The sequence below is a fragment of the Gopherus evgoodei genome, chromosome 16 (assembly GCF_007399415.2).
Source record: "Gopherus evgoodei ecotype Sinaloan lineage chromosome 16, rGopEvg1_v1.p, whole genome shotgun sequence".
NCBI classification, from domain to species: Eukaryota; Metazoa; Chordata; order Testudines; family Testudinidae; genus Gopherus; species Gopherus evgoodei.
In genome coordinates this window covers 4,172,842-4,191,864 of record NC_044337.1, presented here as the reverse complement: position 1 = coordinate 4,191,864, position 19,023 = coordinate 4,172,842, and the positions used below count along the sequence as shown (strand labels likewise).

Here is a 19,023-nt window from a genome sequence, read left to right as displayed (position 1 = left end):
CAGCTAGAGAATTTTTTTTAAACTGCTGGCAAAAATAAAATCCCTTTATACATTTCTAGGTGATCTCTATCAACACAGTACTCTGTTCATTTTGGAGGAAATGTTGGAGCATGAGTAAACTCAGAAATCCAAATTTAATAGGATAACACAGGTCAGTCAGGGTATCCTTTCAAACTTTGGAGCCTGTCTTCTTTGCAGGACCCTCATTGTCTTTACAAGAATATTTTCTTTGTGCCTAAATATGTATTAACAGGATGCAGAGAAAAAACGTTAGTGAGTAGGGATGGTTTCTGATTGTATCTGTAGCCATAATTCCTGTATTTTGGCTACATCCAATCCTAATTATTACAACAGCACCTCAGTATAACGCTTCACAAGCTTGGCATCTACAGGATGCAGAGTTTTAAAGGGCATTGCATTTTTCCCCATCACACAATCTGAATAAGCTTGTTAAGGACATATCTTCTTAGATTTTAAAGCCAAAAGACACCTTTTTGATTATCGGATCTGCAGAACAGAGCCCAAAGAACCTCTCCAAAAATTTATGTGTTAAACCCATAATTTCTATTTAAGATACAGTGTATCTTTTGTAAAGATATCCAGTCTTGATTTAAAGACTTAAAGTGATGGAGAATCCACCATGCTCCTAGGCAAGTTGTTCCAATGGTTAAGTACCTCACCGTTAATAACAATCACCTTATTTCTAGTCTAAATTTTTCTAACTTCAGCTTCCAACCAGTGGATATCATTCTGCCTCTTTCTGCTAGCTTAAAGACCCATGAACAGCTACTAATACCTAGCTCTTATACATACTATCAGAAATCTCTTCCCCATGTAGTTACTTGTGAATTGTGATCAAGTCACCTCTTAACTTCTCTTGGATATACTCAATAGACTGAGTTTCTTAAGTCTCTCAATACCAGGTATGTTTTCTAGATCTCAAATCAGTCTTGTAGCTCTTTTCTGAACCCCTTCCAATTTGTCAACACCCATTTTGAAGTGCTGGAACTGGACACAGTATCCAGGAATGGCCTCACTAACACCATCTGCGGGTCCCCGTCCCTGGATATATGTTCCATAAGCAACTGCATGGAAAAGAGGAATCCTCCTTTCTCATCCTTGAGTAATACTTTCCCCAAGCAAAAGAAGGTCAAGATCTGAATGAAGACAGCTAATGCTGCTAGCAGATACTCAGCCATAACCCTCTAACCAGCTGCCTTGCTTGTTTGGCCCTAACCTATCTTCTTGACTCAATAAAAGTGATGGGAAATGAAGGGCTTGATTTTGCCTTTCAGATGTGTCCTTGCGTTGGGGGTGGTGAGGAGACACACTGCCCCAACAAAGCTCCAACAAGCATTGTACCACACTCAGACACCACTGTTCCGGGAACACAGAAAAGAGCAAGTGGCTCCTGAATCAACCTCTTCCTAAGGTGCAGTGTGTGCCCCTCTTGTGGCCAGCTGTGCTGCCTGGGGTGGACAGGAGTGGGGCCATGTGCTGACTGTTCGCCATCCCCTTTGGGTAAACTAGAGCCACTGAGGCTGTTGCTTCACACATTCTTTATCTCTGGAGAGTAGGAGGAGTCTGTGTGTGTCCCTGCCCCCCGTACACCTGTACAAAACTGGGCACAATCTGACCCTCTCTGCTTTGTCTCCTGCACCTTTATTTGATTGTCACTTGATGCTGTAGCAGGACTTTATTCAGCCCTCTAGGAACACATCTAATTATCTTTAAATGTGCATGATTGTTAAACAGGTGGTTGTGGGATCCAGGCTGAATCTCTGAGTGTGCTTGAGAAAATATCATATATCTGGCAACATTACCATTTGGCTTTTTAAGGAGAAGTTCCCTAAAGAGTTATTTTCATTCCTTTCTGGACATGCGGATGGGGTAGGATTGTTTTCACAATGACAAGGATTTGCTTCCTTTATTTGCTGGTGCAACCAAATGTTTATTATAGAAGTTTGTGAAATGCACTGGAGGCTAAAATTAAGATGAATATACTCATTTTTGCCAGTACTGTGAAAGACTTTGACTCTGAAAGTCTCATTTCATTACTATGTACTGTAACGGAACATTAACACTCACATAATGACCTCAAAACTTGCTTAGAATGCAAAAACAGGTCTTTGCTATACAATCCTGCAAAAAGGTATAAACCCCTTAAAATTGAATTTACAATGGAAACATTGACAGACCTTTAATTATAGGAGCACAGCATGTGACACCATGGCTCAATTTACAGTCATTTCTAGATTACAGACTACTTACAGGCTATACATTCATCTGAAGGTCACAGAAATGTGTTTGTTTTCTTTGCACAAAATTATTATCTTAATCTGTTCCTATACGCTTGAGAAAATCCCATCCCTGGAAAATTCTTACTCATGTGGACTTAGATTTCTGGTAGCATGTTAAAGTGAAACTGGTTTAGGTAAGCCAATGCAAAATTCTGTGTGGATACTTTTATTGTGGTTTGTAGTGAGGCCGAGTGGCCTCCCTCCAGTACAGTTGGGGTTAACTCCTCCTGTTGGGCTCAGCTAACCCCGGCTTTCCCTCTCTGCAGGAAGTGCATGGGTGGGGCAGAAACTATAAGATCAGGGCCCTGCAGCTCAGTTGGGGCCAGACCAGGGAAGGAGGCAGACAACCCTCATTTGGAGCTGAACCCTCAGCTGAGCCTGCAACTAGAAGTGGGGAGAAAAGGCAAACCACTGCCCCAGGAGACCGAAGACCCTGAGGACAGCGTGGGGGAAGGGCAGCCTGACCATGAGACTGAAAACCAGGTCCCAGCGGCGACAAAGCTGTGCCACCAAGAGCCCAGGGGAACAAGAGTTTGGTCCTTTTGTGCTGCTGGGAGGCAAGGCAGCGACCACATGCTTTCCTGCTGACCCTGTGGCGGAATCGCCCATCACTTTTAGGGCCCTGTGCTGGGACCCAGTGGAGCACGGTGGGTCTTGGGTCCCCCTACTTCCAACCCAGCACTTGGGGCTGGGTGTGTGCTAACCTTTAGGCCAGAAGGCCAGTGATGCGGACTGTATATTTGCTTGGCCCTCGTCCAGGAGGTCTGGTCCATAGACAATGGCTATTTTCCCCATCCAGGAGGCCTGGGCCATAAACTGTTTAGTTGCTCAGCCCACACCTAGAGGGCCTGTGCTATAGACACCCCAGCCAGGAGGCTTTGGCTATTGGCTGATTGGTTGTTTGCTTAATCCTCCTCTGGAGGTTTGGACTGCTGTTTGCGTGACTGTGCAAGCCAGGCTGCACTACAACATGTCCAAGGGGTGTATCTGTTCCCCAACACCACCGGGGGGAGCACCCTGACCGTGAGAGGTGGGATATGGTTTGAGTGAACTTTTCCAGTCTAGCTTAAACTTGTTCCTAAATTATTTCAGGTAAACTGAAATAGGCCTGGTTTACACGGAAATGAGAGCCTCCACATGGCCTTTTGCACTGGTTTAACTAAATCACTTTAAAATCAGACCTGAAGTGAAACTGGTTCAATTCTGTGTGTGGACAAGCCATAAAACAGGGTGGTTTTTCTTACATTATGGGTCATATATCTTAACAGAGGCTTTGTCTCATGCACACATGTCCTCCTATTTGCTGTCACCCCACCCCACCCAATCAAAAAGTTTCCCTGTGGCAGTGACAGAGATTATTATATGGCATAGCAACTTTAAGAAAGCATGAATGTGGTTTTAGCTTCTTTCAATGCTCATTTGCAGCTGGAAACAAGCCTTGTGACCTGTCAGCTCCCCCTGGACCACCAGCAAGTACTCTGTAGACCACTGCACCTCTCAACCAACCAAGGCCCATGTATGAGATGTAACATCTGACAAAGAACCAAAATGAGGGGTGCAAAGCAGTGATTCATGTAGGAGACGTAGCATGCTGTGGGATTCTTCTGAGTGTAAAGGGCTGTTTCCACAGCCTCAGAGTCACACCTTTGTATTTTTGATGTGCATCCTTTTCAGTGATAGAAATGAGAGTGACAACAAACGTGTGCGGAACACAGAGAACTTGGAGAATGAAATGAGCATCATTCCTTGTAATGAGGGACACTCAAGAGGGCCGCAAAGCGCCCGTGCTGCACCAGCATCCACAGTCTGAGACCAGCTCAGCTCAGTTTTGAATGTCTGTTTTGGCAGCTTGTTCCATGCCCTGACCTGGACTTACAGTTAGAACATTTTTCTTAATATTCAACCTAAGGTTTCCCTGCTGCAAGTGCAGTTCATTTAGCATTACGAAGCCAAACTGTCTCAAGCCTGCACCCAGAAATCTGGGGAAAATGAGCACTACCCCGAGCACTGCTAAGACACAGCACTTCCCCACTTGTAAGCCCGGAGTCTGTATGTAACGAAAGAAGCGGAGCACGGTGCAAGATTGAAAGCTTATCTCTCCCATCAACAGAAGTTTGTTGCCCAGTTTGTCCCTGTCAGCTGGGGTACATTAAGTGCACTTCTACTGCCATTTAGTCACATGGTAATAGAATGTCATTGCTCCTGCATCCAAGACTTATGTGAATTTTATCTCCAAACATCCAACATTGATTACTTTGGTAAAGAAATGTGTCTTTCGATCAACTCGGCAAAATAGGTGTGTCTATGGAAATATGGCCAGCTCCTGGGATCTTTTCCCCCAGTTCATCAATTGATAGCTGGGGAAATCCTGCTTTACACTTATTCTGGTCTCAGAGGCTAAGGAGAATAATTGTCCATCTCCAAACATTGCTTTATGTATATGCTTCTCATGTCTCACCTCATTTGTCTTTTCTTCAGACAACACATTCCTCACTGGGCTTATTTTCCAATCCTCTCTTGCCTTACACTGATATTGTAAGCTCCCTGGGGCAGGGACTGCCTTTGTACAGTGCCTAGCACCATGGGGTCCTGCTCTCTGGCTGGAATCTCTGGGTGCTACTGCAACAACATTTGTTGCTTTATTCTGAACTCTCCCATTTCTGCCTTTTGTAAGTGTGAGCTCAAGGACATAATATTTGGAGGCCTAGTAAGTGCTGAGTAGGCAGGAATAGCTCTCTCTAGTTGCGTATGAGCCTGAATAACATTTTGTTGCATAAAAATTGGCAGGTTTCCTATCCCCTTTAAAGTGCCCTGCTCATTTCTGACAGCTCTTGTGATGTTTTTTTGTTACCAATCTGCCTGAGGTGTCAGGTGATCAGGCTGAGGCCACAGGATTTTCTGGGGAGGAGATGACAAAACACACCAAGTGACTAAGTTTTAAAGCTTTATTAATAAAATAATAACAGCGGAGAGTGAGGGGTGCTCCCCATGTCACTCAGAGGAAGGAAGGAAGCGTTAGAGCCCCAAGCCCTAACCCACTTTCAAACTCACACATGCTCTACCCAAGGAAGGCCAAGCCTGGGTGTAATGTAAGAAGAAGAGGGGGAAGGGTGGATGGGAGTTCTGTCCTGGGCCCAGGTCGTCCGTGGTCCGCTGCTTTTTTTTACTTGCTTTGGCTTTTAGGAGGGTTTTAAGTCCTGGGTTTATTTTGGGGTGTTTTCATCCAGGTCCCTCTGTTTCTGGTGCTCTTTGTACCAGTCCAAACCAGCTCGCTGTGGCCTCCTTGGCTTCCCAAAACATCCTGGCTACAGAGACTTTTTTTTTCCCCTCGTTGGGGAGCAATCGACAAAATTTTGTTCCACAATAGCCCATTTGGATTCAATAGTCCTTCCTGCTGGGCAAGAGATCACACCATTTGTAAGAATCCAGCATTAGGTGAAGATTTTTTTCCTGTTTGATGAATTGCACATTCTCAGAACACACATTTTGCAGTTACAGAGCAAACACTTCAGTATTACCTTAAAGCACGGAACACCAATATTATATGTAGGATTAATACATGCAGCATCCTACAAGCATTTGGATTTGTGCATGTTCATCTTTTACAAATAATCCTTTACCTGTTCTTTCACCACTGAGGGCTGCACACCTCCTCCCAATATTGTGCTGCCCAGTGCAGCAGTTGGGGAGCTGACCTTGTCCGTGAAGACCATGGCAAAAAAAACATTGAGTACTTCAGCTTTTTCCATAACCTCCGACACTAGGTTGCCTCCTCCATTCAGTAAGGACCCCCAGGGATCCACAGACCCCAGTTTGAGAAACGCTCATCTAGGGCATCAGCAGGGGTTAGGCACCCAGCGAAGAGTCTATAGGGCTCAGGCAGAGGTGAACACCACCCCAGTCTGTCATCAGGACTCTGGTGGGTGACAAACGCAGGCCTCTTGGCCTAATGAGAATGAGATAGACAAGGATTTCTTTGGACAACTAACAGAAGTTTCCAGATCACAGGCCCTGTTTCTCATGGGGGACTTCAATCACCCTGATATCTGCTGGGAGAGCAATACAGCAGTGCACAGACAATCCAGGAAGTTTCTGGAATGTGTTGGGGACAACTTCCTGGTGCAAGAGCTGGAGGAACCAACTAGGAGCCATGCTCCTCTTGACCTGCTGCTCACAAACAGGGAAGCATTGGTAGGGGAAGTAGAAGTGGGTGGCAATCTGGGTAGCAGTGGCCTTGAGATGGTCGAGTTCAGAATCCTGACAAAAGGAAGAAAGAAGAGCAGCAGAATACAGACCCTGGACTTCAGAAAAGCAGATGTTGGGTTCATAGGCGCCGACTGCCCTGCTTTCCCCTGGGTGCTCGACCCCCCCACTCTGCCCCCGGCCCTGCCCCCACTTCACACCTTCCATGTGGCCCTGCCCCATTCCAATCCCTTCCCCAAAGTCCCCGCCCTGGCCCTGCCTTTTCCTCGGCTCCTCCCTTGAGCGCTCCACATTCCCCTCTCTCCCTCAATTCCTCCCCCTCCCTCCCAGCATGTCCTTCACACTGGGGAACAGCTCCCCAGCGTGAAGGAGGCGCTGGGAGGGAAGGGGAGGAGCGGGGACCCTGGGTCCATGCAGGTCCCGGAAGTGGCTAGCACCCAGTAATACTGCAATCAGACCACATGCCCCTAGAGACAATCATGGCCAAGCCCTTTCTTGGTGCTCCAAAAAGATTGCAGTGCATGTTGATGTGACTCCAGCATTAGGAAGAGAACAGATATTGTCCAGGACAATTACTGGCGTCAGCTTACACCCTGAGCAGGGCATATAAACCCAGCATCAGTGAGTTGGGGGGAGGGGATTAGGACATTGAATTAATTAACACGCTGCACTATATCCCAGTTTGAACAGCAAAGCTGATGGAAATCAAAGAGAAGTACAGCCAACTGCAGGCAGCCAAGAGAACAATACTAGCAGGGTGGCCAGAAGAAAAAGCCAAGCACTGCTATGAGCAGAACGATATTTTCAAATTAAACAGAAGCTGGATATGCAGGATGGAATCTTACTCGAGGCCGGAGAACTGTTGTCCCACCTCATTGCATCAGGATGTCATGCAAAATAAACCTGCTGCACAGCTGAGCATTGACAACTGCCTTAGACAGGTTCAAGAGTGTGTTTACTGACCAGAAATTAATACACAGCTCTGCTCCTTGACAGAGGGGTGTGACATCTGCTGGTTGTGTGATAATTGCCAGCAGAAATGGACTGTTACCACATGAGCTGCCCACCCAACCAAGCAAAAAAGGTGGGCATGGACTTATTTCCCTTTAAGGAAAAGCAATACTTGAGTACAGGGGGCTACTATTTAATTTTCTGGGAGGTTGATGCCCATCTGATACAAGAAGAAATTCAGTGCTTGGCAGACTGAAGGTCCACACTATGAGATGGGGCATTCTGGATATTCACTTTTCACAAAGCTATCACTCTATATCTGACCTGTCAGCCCTCATCCTCAAAGAAAACCTGCACAACACTGTCAAAAGACGAGCCTGGGAGCTTAAATTCTTAACTTTGTTAGACACTAAAAATCATGGACTGAACAGAGACCCTGGATTTGTGGCTTATTACAACAATCTGTAACCCACTAACAGCTCCACCCAGCTGCTTTTCCTCCCCCGCCCTTTCCTTCCTGTGACTGGGCAGGTGTTAATGGCATACTTCATCTTGAACAATCTCTTGAAATGTGTGTGAACCACTTATGCTAAACAATCTGTTCCACCTTGTATTTAGCAGTGACACTCTGAGTTAGGCCTTGTCTCACTACAAAGTTTTGTTGGCAAAGGTTCTGCCGCTTTAAATAAAACCGCTGTTGCATGTCCACACTAGCTCCTTGTGTCACCGGAGCATATCCACACTAACAGCTCTTGCATCGACACAGAGAGCAGTGCACTGTGGGTAGCTATCCCACTGTGCAACTGGCCGCAGGGACAGCATCTCAGTCCCATCCTTCCAGAGGCATCCTAGTAGACTGTCAGCTGCTTTTTCCACTGATGTGTGTAGGGGGAGGCCAAGGAGAGGAGAGTGGTGTGTCTGGGGCAGGGGAGACAGCAGGCTGACCGACTTATCCTGAGGTGGGGGAGGGGGACACCAGGACCCCACATCAGCCCCCTCTGTTTGGCAGAGCAGTGTCTCCCAAAGCAGCCCATTCTGCGTGCCTGCCCATGGTTCTGTGTATAGGTGCTGACTTCTGCTCCCGTCAGTGAGTGCTCAACCCTGCCCCTGCCCCTGGACATGCCCCGACTCCACCTCTTCCATGAGGCCCTGCCCCTGAACCCACCCCCATTCCAATGCCTTCCCCAAAGTCCCCACCCCAACTCTGTCCTCTCCCTGCCCCTATTCTGATTCCTTCCCCAAATCCTCGCCCAGGTCCCGCCTCTTCCCCCACCTCCTTCCCTGAGTGTGCCACTTTCCCGCTCCTCTCCCCTCCCTCCCAGAGTGGCCAGACAGCTGTTTGGTGGCGGCTGGGAGGAAGCTCTGGGAGGCAGGCGGAGGAGCAGGGATGCGGTGCGCTATGGGGGGGGAGGAGGCGGGGCAGGGTTGAGGGGAGCTTGGCTGCCAATGGGTGCAGAGCACCCACTAATTTTTCCCTGTGAATGCTTCAGCCCTGGGGCACCTACAGAACCGGCGCTTATGGTTCTGTGATTCCCTCCATGTTCTCCCACAGCCTCCTTGGCTGCTGAGAGCGGCATCCTAAGCAGCTCTGTGAGCTCTCTCCGTGCTGAGGAATGTCAAAGCAGCACAGCAGCCTTCCCTGTCCCCCGTCTGCAGCTGTGCTTCTAGTGCCGGGCAGAACAGGAGCATCCCATGCGAATGATTTGCTCTTTGTTCCCCAAAGGGAGCAGCATGCTCAGCTGTCAACTACTTCCTGGAGCTTTGAAAGGGAAGTGAGCAGAGATGTAGGGCAGGCATTGTGGGAAGCCAGTTATGTCGACAAAACAAACAGCAGTGTCTGCACTGACACTTTGTCGCTTTAATTTTGCTGCAAAACACTTTCTGCCTCTCATCAAGGTGGTTTTATTTTGTTGGCAAAACAGCAGAGTTTTAGCCCTCAAAGTAGCTTTGTATTGTGTACACCCACCTTGTTTTCTCAGCAAAAGGCAGCTTTTGCTGACAAAACTTTGTAGTGTAGACAAGGCCTTCGTTTTCCAGATCTGAAGAAGAGCTCCATGTAAGCTTGAAAGCTTGTCTCTCTCACCAACAGAAGTTGGTCCAATAAAAGATATTACCTCACTCACCTTGTCCTATCTAATAACAATTTTTGGTGTGACCTTTAAGCAATGAACCACTTATAGCTCAACCATAATTATAGAATAGGAAACCAGTGTTCACACTTACATTGTTCTGCAATCTGAAGGCAGGTCTACGCTACTGCTTATGTTGATCTAACTTTCTTTGCTCAGGGGTGTGAGAAAAACCACTCCCCTGAGCAACACGTGTTACAGTGACTAAGCACTCTCCATACCGGTGCTATGTTGGCAGGAGATGCTGACAGATTCTGCTCGATAACAATCCAAAGCAGTGTGCACCAATGCATATTCATTTTCATCATCTGAGTCAGATGCCACCAACAGAAGGTTGATTTACTTTTTTGGTGGTTCTGGTTCTGTAATTTCTGCACTGGAGTTTTGCTCTTTTAAGACTTCTGAAAGCATACGCCACACCTCATCGCTCTCAGATTTTGGAAGGAATTTCAGATTCTTTTAAACCTTGAGTCAAGTGCTGTAGCTATCTTTAGAAATCTCACATTGGTGACTTCTGTGTGTTTTGTCAAACCTGCAGTGAAAGTGTTCTTAAAATGAACATGTGCTGGGTCTTCATCCGAGCTTGCTATAACACGAAATAAATGGCAGAATGCAGATAAAACAGAGCAAGGGACATAAAATTCTGTCCCAAGGAGTTGAATTACAAATTTAATTAACACATTATTTTTTTAATGAGCATCATCAGCATGGAAGCATGTCCTCTGGAATGGTGGCTGAAGCATGAAGGGGCATACGAATGTTTAGCATATCTGGCATGTAAATACCTTGCAATGCCGGCTACAAAAGAGCCAAACAAATGCCTGTTCTCACTTTCAGGTAACCTTGTAAATAAGAAGAGGGCAATGTTATCGCCCGTAAATGTGAACAAACTTATGTGTCTTAGCAATTGGCTGAACAAGAAGTCAGACTGAGTACTTCTAGAGGATAAAGTTTTACATTATTTTGTTTTTGAGTTCAGTTATGTAACAAACAAAAATCTACGTTTGTAAGTTGCACTTTCATGATAAAGAGATTGCACTACAGTACTTGTATGAGGTGAACTGAAAAATACTATTTATTTTGTTTATCTTTTTTACAGTGCAAATCTTTGTAATAAAATAATAATAAAAGTGAGCACTGCATTCTTTGTATTCTGTGTTGTAACTGAAATCAATATATTTTAAAATGTCGAAAAACATCCAAAAATATTTAATACATTTGAATTGGCATTCTATTGTTCAACAGTGTGATTAAAACTGAAATCAATCACAATTTTTTTTGAGGTAATCGTGTGAGTTAAATGTGAATAGTCGACAGCCCTAGTTCAAAGTCTTGCTCGTAGAACAGAAGGGTCTGTAGGCTTTCACTCAGCCACTCCTGTGGGTTGTGCCTCTGAGACTGACCCTCAGTGGAGGCAGATGGGAAAGTTCACAACTGCAGCCAATCAGAGGGAGAGGGAGGTGAAATGCACCCTCAGCTTTGCCGTAGTTGATGTGCCCACTTTGAGCTGGAGGTGTAACTTCCAGCTCAGGAGGTATACCGGAGCTAACTCCCATTGAGTTAGCGTGGTAAAAATAGAGCACAGCTGAGGCTTGGTGAGTAGCAGGAGGGGCTAGGTGTCACAGTACAATCCCGTCTGAGACACTGGGCACACACTCAGGGCAGCTAGTCCCTCCTGTCGCTTGTGCCACCATGGCTACACTCTGTTTTTTGCACACTTGTTGTCAAGGTTCCTTCCCCACTCTGAACTCTATGGTACAGATGTGGGGACCCGCATGAAAGCCACCTACGATTATTCCTATCAGCTTAGGTTAAAACCTGGTACTCTGCCACCAACAAGTGATTTAACAAGAAACAGGGAAAGGACCACCTGGAGTTCCTCTTCCCCCAAAATATCCCCCCAAGCCCTTACCCCCTTTCCTGGGGAGGGTTGAGAATAATATCCTAACCAATTGGTTACAAAAGTGATCAAAGACCCAAACCCCTGAATCTTTGGACAATGGAAAAATCAGTCATGTTTTTTAAAAAAAGGACTTTATTAAAAAGAAAAGGTAAAAATCATCTCTGTAGAATCAGGCTGCAAAATAACTTTACAGGGTAATCAGATTCAAAGAGCCCAGAGGACCCCCTCTAGCCTTAGGTTCAAAGTTACAGCAAAACAGGGATACATCCCTCTAGCAAAGGAACATTTACAAGTTGAGAAAAGCAAAGATAAACTAACACACCTTGCCTGGCTATTACTTAGAAGTTTGAAATATGAGAGACTGGTTCAGAAAGATTTGAAGAGCCTGGATTGATGTCCATTCCCTCTTAGTTCCAGGATCGAACAACCCCAAAACAAAGAGCACAAACAAAAGCCTCCCCCACTCAAGATTTGAAAGTCTTTTGTCCCCTTATTGGTCCTTTGGGTCAGGTGTCAGCCAGATTGCCTGAGCTTCTTAATTCTTTGCAGGTAAAAGGATTTTGGTGCCTCTGGCCAGGAGGGATTTTATAGTATTGTACACAGGAGGGTTGTTACCCTTCCCTTTATAGTTATGACATTCACTTGATCAGAGCTAGGTGCCTCAAGTGGGAATTCAAGTTTCCAGCTTGAAGTGGAGAAATACGACAGAGTGATAGATGGGGCATTACTGGGGAACCTTTCCATCCAGAATGTCCTTCCCTTTGTTAAAAACAACGAGGAGTCCGGTGGCACCTTAAACACTAACAAATGTATTTGGGCATAAGCTTTCGTGGGTAAAAACCCCACTTCTTCAGATCCATGGAATGAAAATTACAGATGCAGGCATAAATATATATTGGCACATGAAGAGAAGGGAGTTACCTTACAAGTGGAGAACCAGTGTTGAAGGCCAATTCAATCAGGTGGATGTGGTCCACTCCCAATAATTGATGAGGAGGCGTCCATAACAAGAGAGGGAAAGTTGCTTTTGTAATGAGCCAGCCACTCCCAGTCCCTATTCAAGTCCAAATTAATGGTGTTAAATTTGCAAACAAATTTTAGTTCTTCAGTTTCTCTTTGAAGCCTGTTTCTGAAGTTTTTTTGTTGCAGGATGGCTACTTTTAAATCTGTTATAGAACGTCCAGGGAAATTGAAGTGTTCTCCTACTGGCCTTTGTATGTTACCATTTCTGATGTCTGATTTGTGTCCATTTATTCTTTTCCCCTTTGTTCTTCTTCCATTGTGTCACAGTTTTCCATTTCTTTCACTTGAAGCCCAGACAATCCGGTTTTATTTATTCTCCCTTCACACCTCTCAAATTCTTTTTATAAATTCAGTACGGATTTCACAAAATATTATCACTGCCCCCACACCCTGGACTCTCCCTTGCACACAAAGCACCCATATTTGTGGACTAGGTGAATCCAGTAAGGGTAGCCAAAGATGCTCCAGATTCTACTGGAGACACAAACCAACGCACTGGTTTTCTAAAGAAGGAGAAGAAGAACATGTCTCTGTAGTCTGTCGATTTCATTCCATAACACACCCCATAGAGGAAAATTGGGCTGTTAGTTTTGTGCCATTTATAAGACTTGGAGAGGGTTTGTTCTGTTTTCTGGTCATTTTTTGTGTTTTGCAGTAAACTATTCCCAAATCACCGAATACATCAAATACTTTCCTTCCACTTTACCAGGTCTGGGACCCAGCGACAGCCAGGGCCAGCTGCAATCCAGCCTGGTCTGACTCCACTGAAAGCCTGTTCATTTTGGAATGGAAGTGGTAATATTTGATCCTGCTAAGCGCAGAGTAGTTTGTGCTGGGAGCAGGTGCAGCTTACTAGAGTGCAAGGATGCATAGATTCATAGACTCTAGGACTGGAAGGGACCTCGAGATGTCATCGAGTCCAGTCCCCTGCCCTCATGGCAGGACCAAATGCACAGGGATATTCAGGTGGAGGTTTTCTAGGGCACAAGGGGCAACAAGGCTCAGATTTGAATCATGAAATCTTGGCTGCATTGAAGTCAATGGGAGTTTTACCGTTGGCTTTAATGGAACATGGATTTCACCCCAAATCTTTGTACTCCCAGGACCATACAGAGAAGCTTACTGATCTAGTTCAGGATAATATCTTAACAAATTTGTACTGAACTGCTTTCTGGGTATTTTGAGCAGGTGGCTGTACCTGGCTACCTTTTGACAAGTAAGAAGGATGGGATCCAAAAGATGAAGCTTTCTCTATATAATTGGAATTGCTATAATTACGCGTTTCATGGAATTAGAATGATTTTTATTCCATTAACAACATTTTGGTCAAGTGTATTCTGTTCCTTTTGTCATGAAATATTTAATTCCTATGCCAGCCATATACACAGTCTTTTGTTTTCATTATTATACAGCATTATTGTGCAGCATTATACACATTCATTTTGTAATTTGAGAATGTGGTCGATACAGACATTGCTCTGCTGTGTTATTCTGCAATAATTGGGATCCGTAACACAAAGTATATGCACCATTTATTTACTAAAGGCTACTTATGATACAAGGAAGAAGAATTGTATTGTCCTTAAATCCAACACTGTGCACTGCACACTCCATGAATCTGCAGTTCTTACACAGGATTTGTATAAAAATATTTTTGCTCTCTTTACAGCTAGGTTTCCAGGCATTACATTCTTTTACCACTATCATTATAGGAAAAACACAACACAGACAATATACTATTATCACTACAAAGTGACAGGACTATGTATCTATCAGTGCTAATGCACTGCGCTGTATGATAATTACCAGTGCTTTTCATATGTCCACATTTTCCTTGAGAGTGAAGTCTGAAAAGACATTGAGCTAGTTGCACTGCATGGAAAATGTATTCTCTATGGAGCTGCGTATGTGAGAATCAGTCATTCATTTCATAGATTCTGTACCACCATCATACTCAACCATCACATTATCTGATGCTTACATTATGTCTTCATACAGCCATAGCACACAGGCAGGAAATGGAAAGGGAAGAAGCCCCCCCTACCCAAGGTAGAAGGGCAATATCCTCTTAATCTTTATGGTTACTGAAGTTACCAATGTAAGCAACAAAGAACCATTATCTGGGCATGTTTAGTACAGACAAACTTCTGGGTGAATCGGCTTGAGCCTTCCCCCACAACTCAGACCAACCTCAGTTGCATTAGTATATATTTCTAGTGATCTTGAGTATCTAACCCCCTTCACACACACACACACACACACACACACACACACACACACACACACACACACACACACACACACACACACAGAGTCTCTCTTTCTGGGTGCCCAACTTGAGAAACACTGTCACCCAGAATTGAGGCACCCAAAGTGAAAACTGTTGGCTTATACATATAGAAAGACAAGGTGGGTGAGAGGTAATATCCTACCCCCTCTGAAGAGGAGCACTGGGTGGCTCGAAAGCTTGTCTCTCTCACCAACAGAAGTTGGTCCAATAAAAGATGATAACCCCCGGCCACATTGTCTCCATAGTAATAAAATCAATATCAGAAATCCAGTGTTTATTCTTAATCTTCTCAAATGACATTAGTACTTCATTTCCCACAATGTCTGTGTAAAGAGGCACACTCACTACCTAAAGCTCCCCCTTGTGTCAGGGTGCAATGCTGCAAGGGGTCCTCATCTTCAGTGCTTCCTGAAGGCTGCCTGCCTCTCACTGAGTCCTCTGTGGCTCGGCCGTCCAGCCAAGCCACATAAAGTTCAGTCCTCTTCCTGGGCAACATGAAGATCCAACTAAAAGGTCACAAAATATCCCAACAAAAAGGAGCCTTCAGTTCCTTTTTTGGGCTCTTAGCCTGTCCTTTGGGGTCAGCCTTCAGTCCCACCCTGGGCTCAATATTCTTTATGCTGGCTTGCAGGCACTTCCTCATGGGCTGGTAGGGGACCCAAGGTCCATCCTGTACTCTGGGTTTGGTCCCAAATCCCCATATTAGGCAGCTAGGTCTGCTTTTTCAGATGTCCTGCTGTTTCCCTGGGTGCTTCCTACCTCTAAACCCCCTTGTGCTGCACCCCACAGAGCCTTTGCTTACCACAGCCTTCCTTTGGTTCTCAGGCCTCTGGCTTCTCCCTTCTCTGCTGAACTGAGGGTATGTCTACACTACAAAATTAGGTTGAATTTATAGAAGTCGGTGTTTCAGAAATCGTTTTTACACAGTCGATTGTGTTTGTCCCCACACAAAATGCTTTAAGTGCATTCAGTCGGCGGACTGCATCCACAGTACCGAGGCTAGTGTCGACTTCTGGAGCGTTGCACTGTTGGTAGCTATCTCACAGTTCCCGCAGTCTCCGCCGCCCATTGAAATTCTGGGTTGAGATCCCAATGCCTGATGGGGCAAAAACAGTGTCGCGGGTGATTCTGATACATGTTGTCAGCCCCACCACCCTCCAGGAAAGCCATGGCAGAAAATCATTTCACACCTTTTTTCCTGGGTTACCTGTGCAGGCACCATACCATAGCAAGCATGGAGCCCACACAGCTGACCAGCACTGTAAGTCTCCTGGGTGCTGGCAGACGTGGGACTGCATTGCTACACAGCAGCAGTTCCTTGCCTTTTGGCAGCAGACGGTGCATTACAACTGGTAGCCATCATCGTCGTATTCCTGGGTGCTCTTTTAACCAACCTCAGTGGGATCAGTCAGGGGATCCTGGGCAGACATGGGAGTCACTCAGCCAGGTCATTCCTGTCTTCTGCCGAGCACCCAGGAGCTGACAATGGCTAGCAGTCGTAATGCAGCATCGTCTGCCGAGCACCCAGGAGCTGACAATAGCTAGCAGTCAAACTGCACCACCTGCTGCCACCCTAATGATGTAAAAGATAGATGGAGTGGATCAAAACAACAAATAGACCAATTTGTTTTGTATTCATTTGCTTCCTCCCTCTCTCCCTCCATGAAATCAACGGCCTGCTAAACCCAGGATTTTGAGTTCGATCCTTGAGGGGACCATTCTGTGTGATAGTTGTTCATGTTTCTCCTTGATGGACTATAATTCCCTGTAAGCCATGTCATCAGCTGCCCCTCCCTCCATCAGAGCAGACAATCATTTTGCACCTTTTTTCAGCCCAGACACCATAGTACTGAGATCATGGAGCCCACTCAGATCACTGCGGCAATTATGAGCACTGTAAACATTATCCTGGAGTATAAGCAGAACCAGAACCTGCCAGAGGGAGTTTGCCTGGGATCTGTCCGAAAGGAGGTACGCTAAGTGCTGCATTGGTGGGCTGTGTTGGTGAGTGTCTGAGTGTCTGAGTATCTGAATGTCTGAGTATCTGAGTGGGCCCGGGAAACAACCACAGACTGGTGGGACTGCATAGTGTTGCAGGTTTGGGACGATTCCCATTGGCTGCGAAACTTTCGCATGCGTAATGGCACATTTACGGAACTTTGTGACTTGCTTTCCCCTGCCCTGAAGCACCAGAATACTAAGATGAGAGCAGCCCTCACAGTTGAGAAGTGAGTGGCGATAGCCCTGTGGAAGCTTGCAATGCCAGACAGCTACCGGTCAGTCGGGAATCAATTTGGAGTGGGCAAATCTACTGCGGGGACTGCTGTGATCCAAGTAGCCAAGGTAATCAAAGAGCTGCTGATATCAAGGGTAGTGACTGGGAAATGTGTAGGTCATAGTGGATGGCTTTGCTGCAATGGGATTCCCTAACTGTGGTGGTGCGATAGACGGAACCCATATCCCTATCTCGGCACTGGAGCACCAAGCCAGCGAGTACGTAAACTGAAAGGGGTGCTTTTCAATGCTGCTGCAAGCACTGGTGGATCACAAGGGATGTTTCACCAACATCAACGTGGGATGGCTAAGAAAGGTACATGATGCTCGCATCTTCAGGAACTCTGGTCTGTTTCAAAAGCTGCAGGAAAAGACTTTCTTCCCAGACCAGAAAATAATCATTGGGGATGTTGAAATGCCTATAGTTATCCTTGGGGACCCAGCCTACCCCTTAATGCCATGGCTTATGAAGCCATACACAGGCACCCTGGACCGTAGTCAGGAGCTGTTCAACTATAGGCTGAGTAAGTGCAGAATGGTGGTAGAATGTGCATTTGGACTTTTAAAAGCCCACTGGTGAAGTTTACTGACTCGGATAGACCTCAGTGAAACCAATATTCCCATTGTTATTACTGCTTGCTGTGTGCTCCACAATATCTGTGAGAGTAAGGGGGGGACATTTATGGTGGGGTGGGAGGTTAAGGCAAATCACCTGGCTGCTGATTATGCCCACCCAGACACCAGGGCAGTTAGAAGAGTACAGAAGGGCGCAGTGTGCATCACAGAAGCTTTGAAAACCAGTTTAATGACTGAGCAGGCTATGCTGTGAAAGTTCTGTTTGTTTCTCCTTGATGAAACTGACCCCCCCAGTTCACTCTACTTCCCTGTAAGCTAGCCACCCTCCCCTTCCCTCTTCTATCACCGCTTGCAGAAGCAATAGAGTCATTGTTGCTTCACATTCATGCATTCTTTATTAATTCATCACATATATAGGGGGAAAACTGCCAAGGTAGCTCGGGATGGGTGGGAGAGGAGGGAAGCACTGGGTGGGGTGGGGTGGTGGATGAGGGGAGGAGGGAAGGACAAGGACACACTGCACTTTAAAACTTAAAAACTTAAAAACTTTAAAACTTATTGAAGGCCAGCCTTCTGGTGCTTGGGCAATCCTCTGGGGTGGAGTGGCTGGGTGGCCGGAGGGCCCCCCCCGCATTCTTGTGCATCTGGGTCAGGAGGAAATGGAATTTGGGGAGGAGGGTGGTTGGTTACACAGGGGCTGTAGTGGCGGTCTGTGCTCCTACTGCCTTTTCTGCAGCTTAACAGTACGCTGGAGCATGAGAGTTTGATCTTCCAGCAGCCTGAGTATCGACTCTTGCCTTCTGTCAGCAAGCTGACACCATCTATCATCTTCAGCCCGCCATTTACTCTCTTCAGCCCACCACTAACTCTCTTCAGCCCACCACCTCTCCTCGCGTTCATATTGTGCTTTCCTGCACTCTGACATTGTCTGCCTCCATGCATTCTGCTGTGCTCTGTCAGTGTGGGAGGACAGCAGGAGCTCAGAGAACATTTCATCCCGAATGCGTTTTTTTGTGCCTTCTAATCTTCACTAGCCTCTGCAAAGGAGAAACATTTGTAGCTGGTGGAGGAAAAGGGAAAGTGGTTAAAAAGACACATTTTAGAGAACAATGGGTACACTCTTTCACGTTAAATCTTGATGTTCACATTACACAGCACATTTGCTTTTGTTACAAGGTCGCATTTTGCCTCTTGTTTTGAGGGCCTGCCCGTTTGGTGTAAGAGATCACTCATGCTTCACCCCTCCCCCCACCGCGTGGCTAACAGCAAAAGGAACATTTCTTTTCAGCCATAGCCAAACAGCTGAGTGGGAACGGGCACCTCTGAATGTCCCCTTAATAAAAGCACCCTGTTTCAACTAGGTGACCATGAATA

General features: G+C 45.9%; 1 long non-coding RNA gene across 1 annotated transcript; it reads left to right on the top strand.

Annotated features, from left to right (window-relative positions):
• The first annotated feature begins 988 nt into the window (after positions 1 to 988).
• LOC115636112 lies at positions 989 to 15,782 on the top strand. Its single transcript, XR_003996811.1, has 3 exons — positions 989 to 999; positions 8,365 to 8,366; positions 15,658 to 15,782. It is a non-coding gene; the product is annotated as an uncharacterized LOC115636112 (long non-coding RNA).
• Positions 15,783 to 19,023: the final 3,241 nt, after the last annotated feature.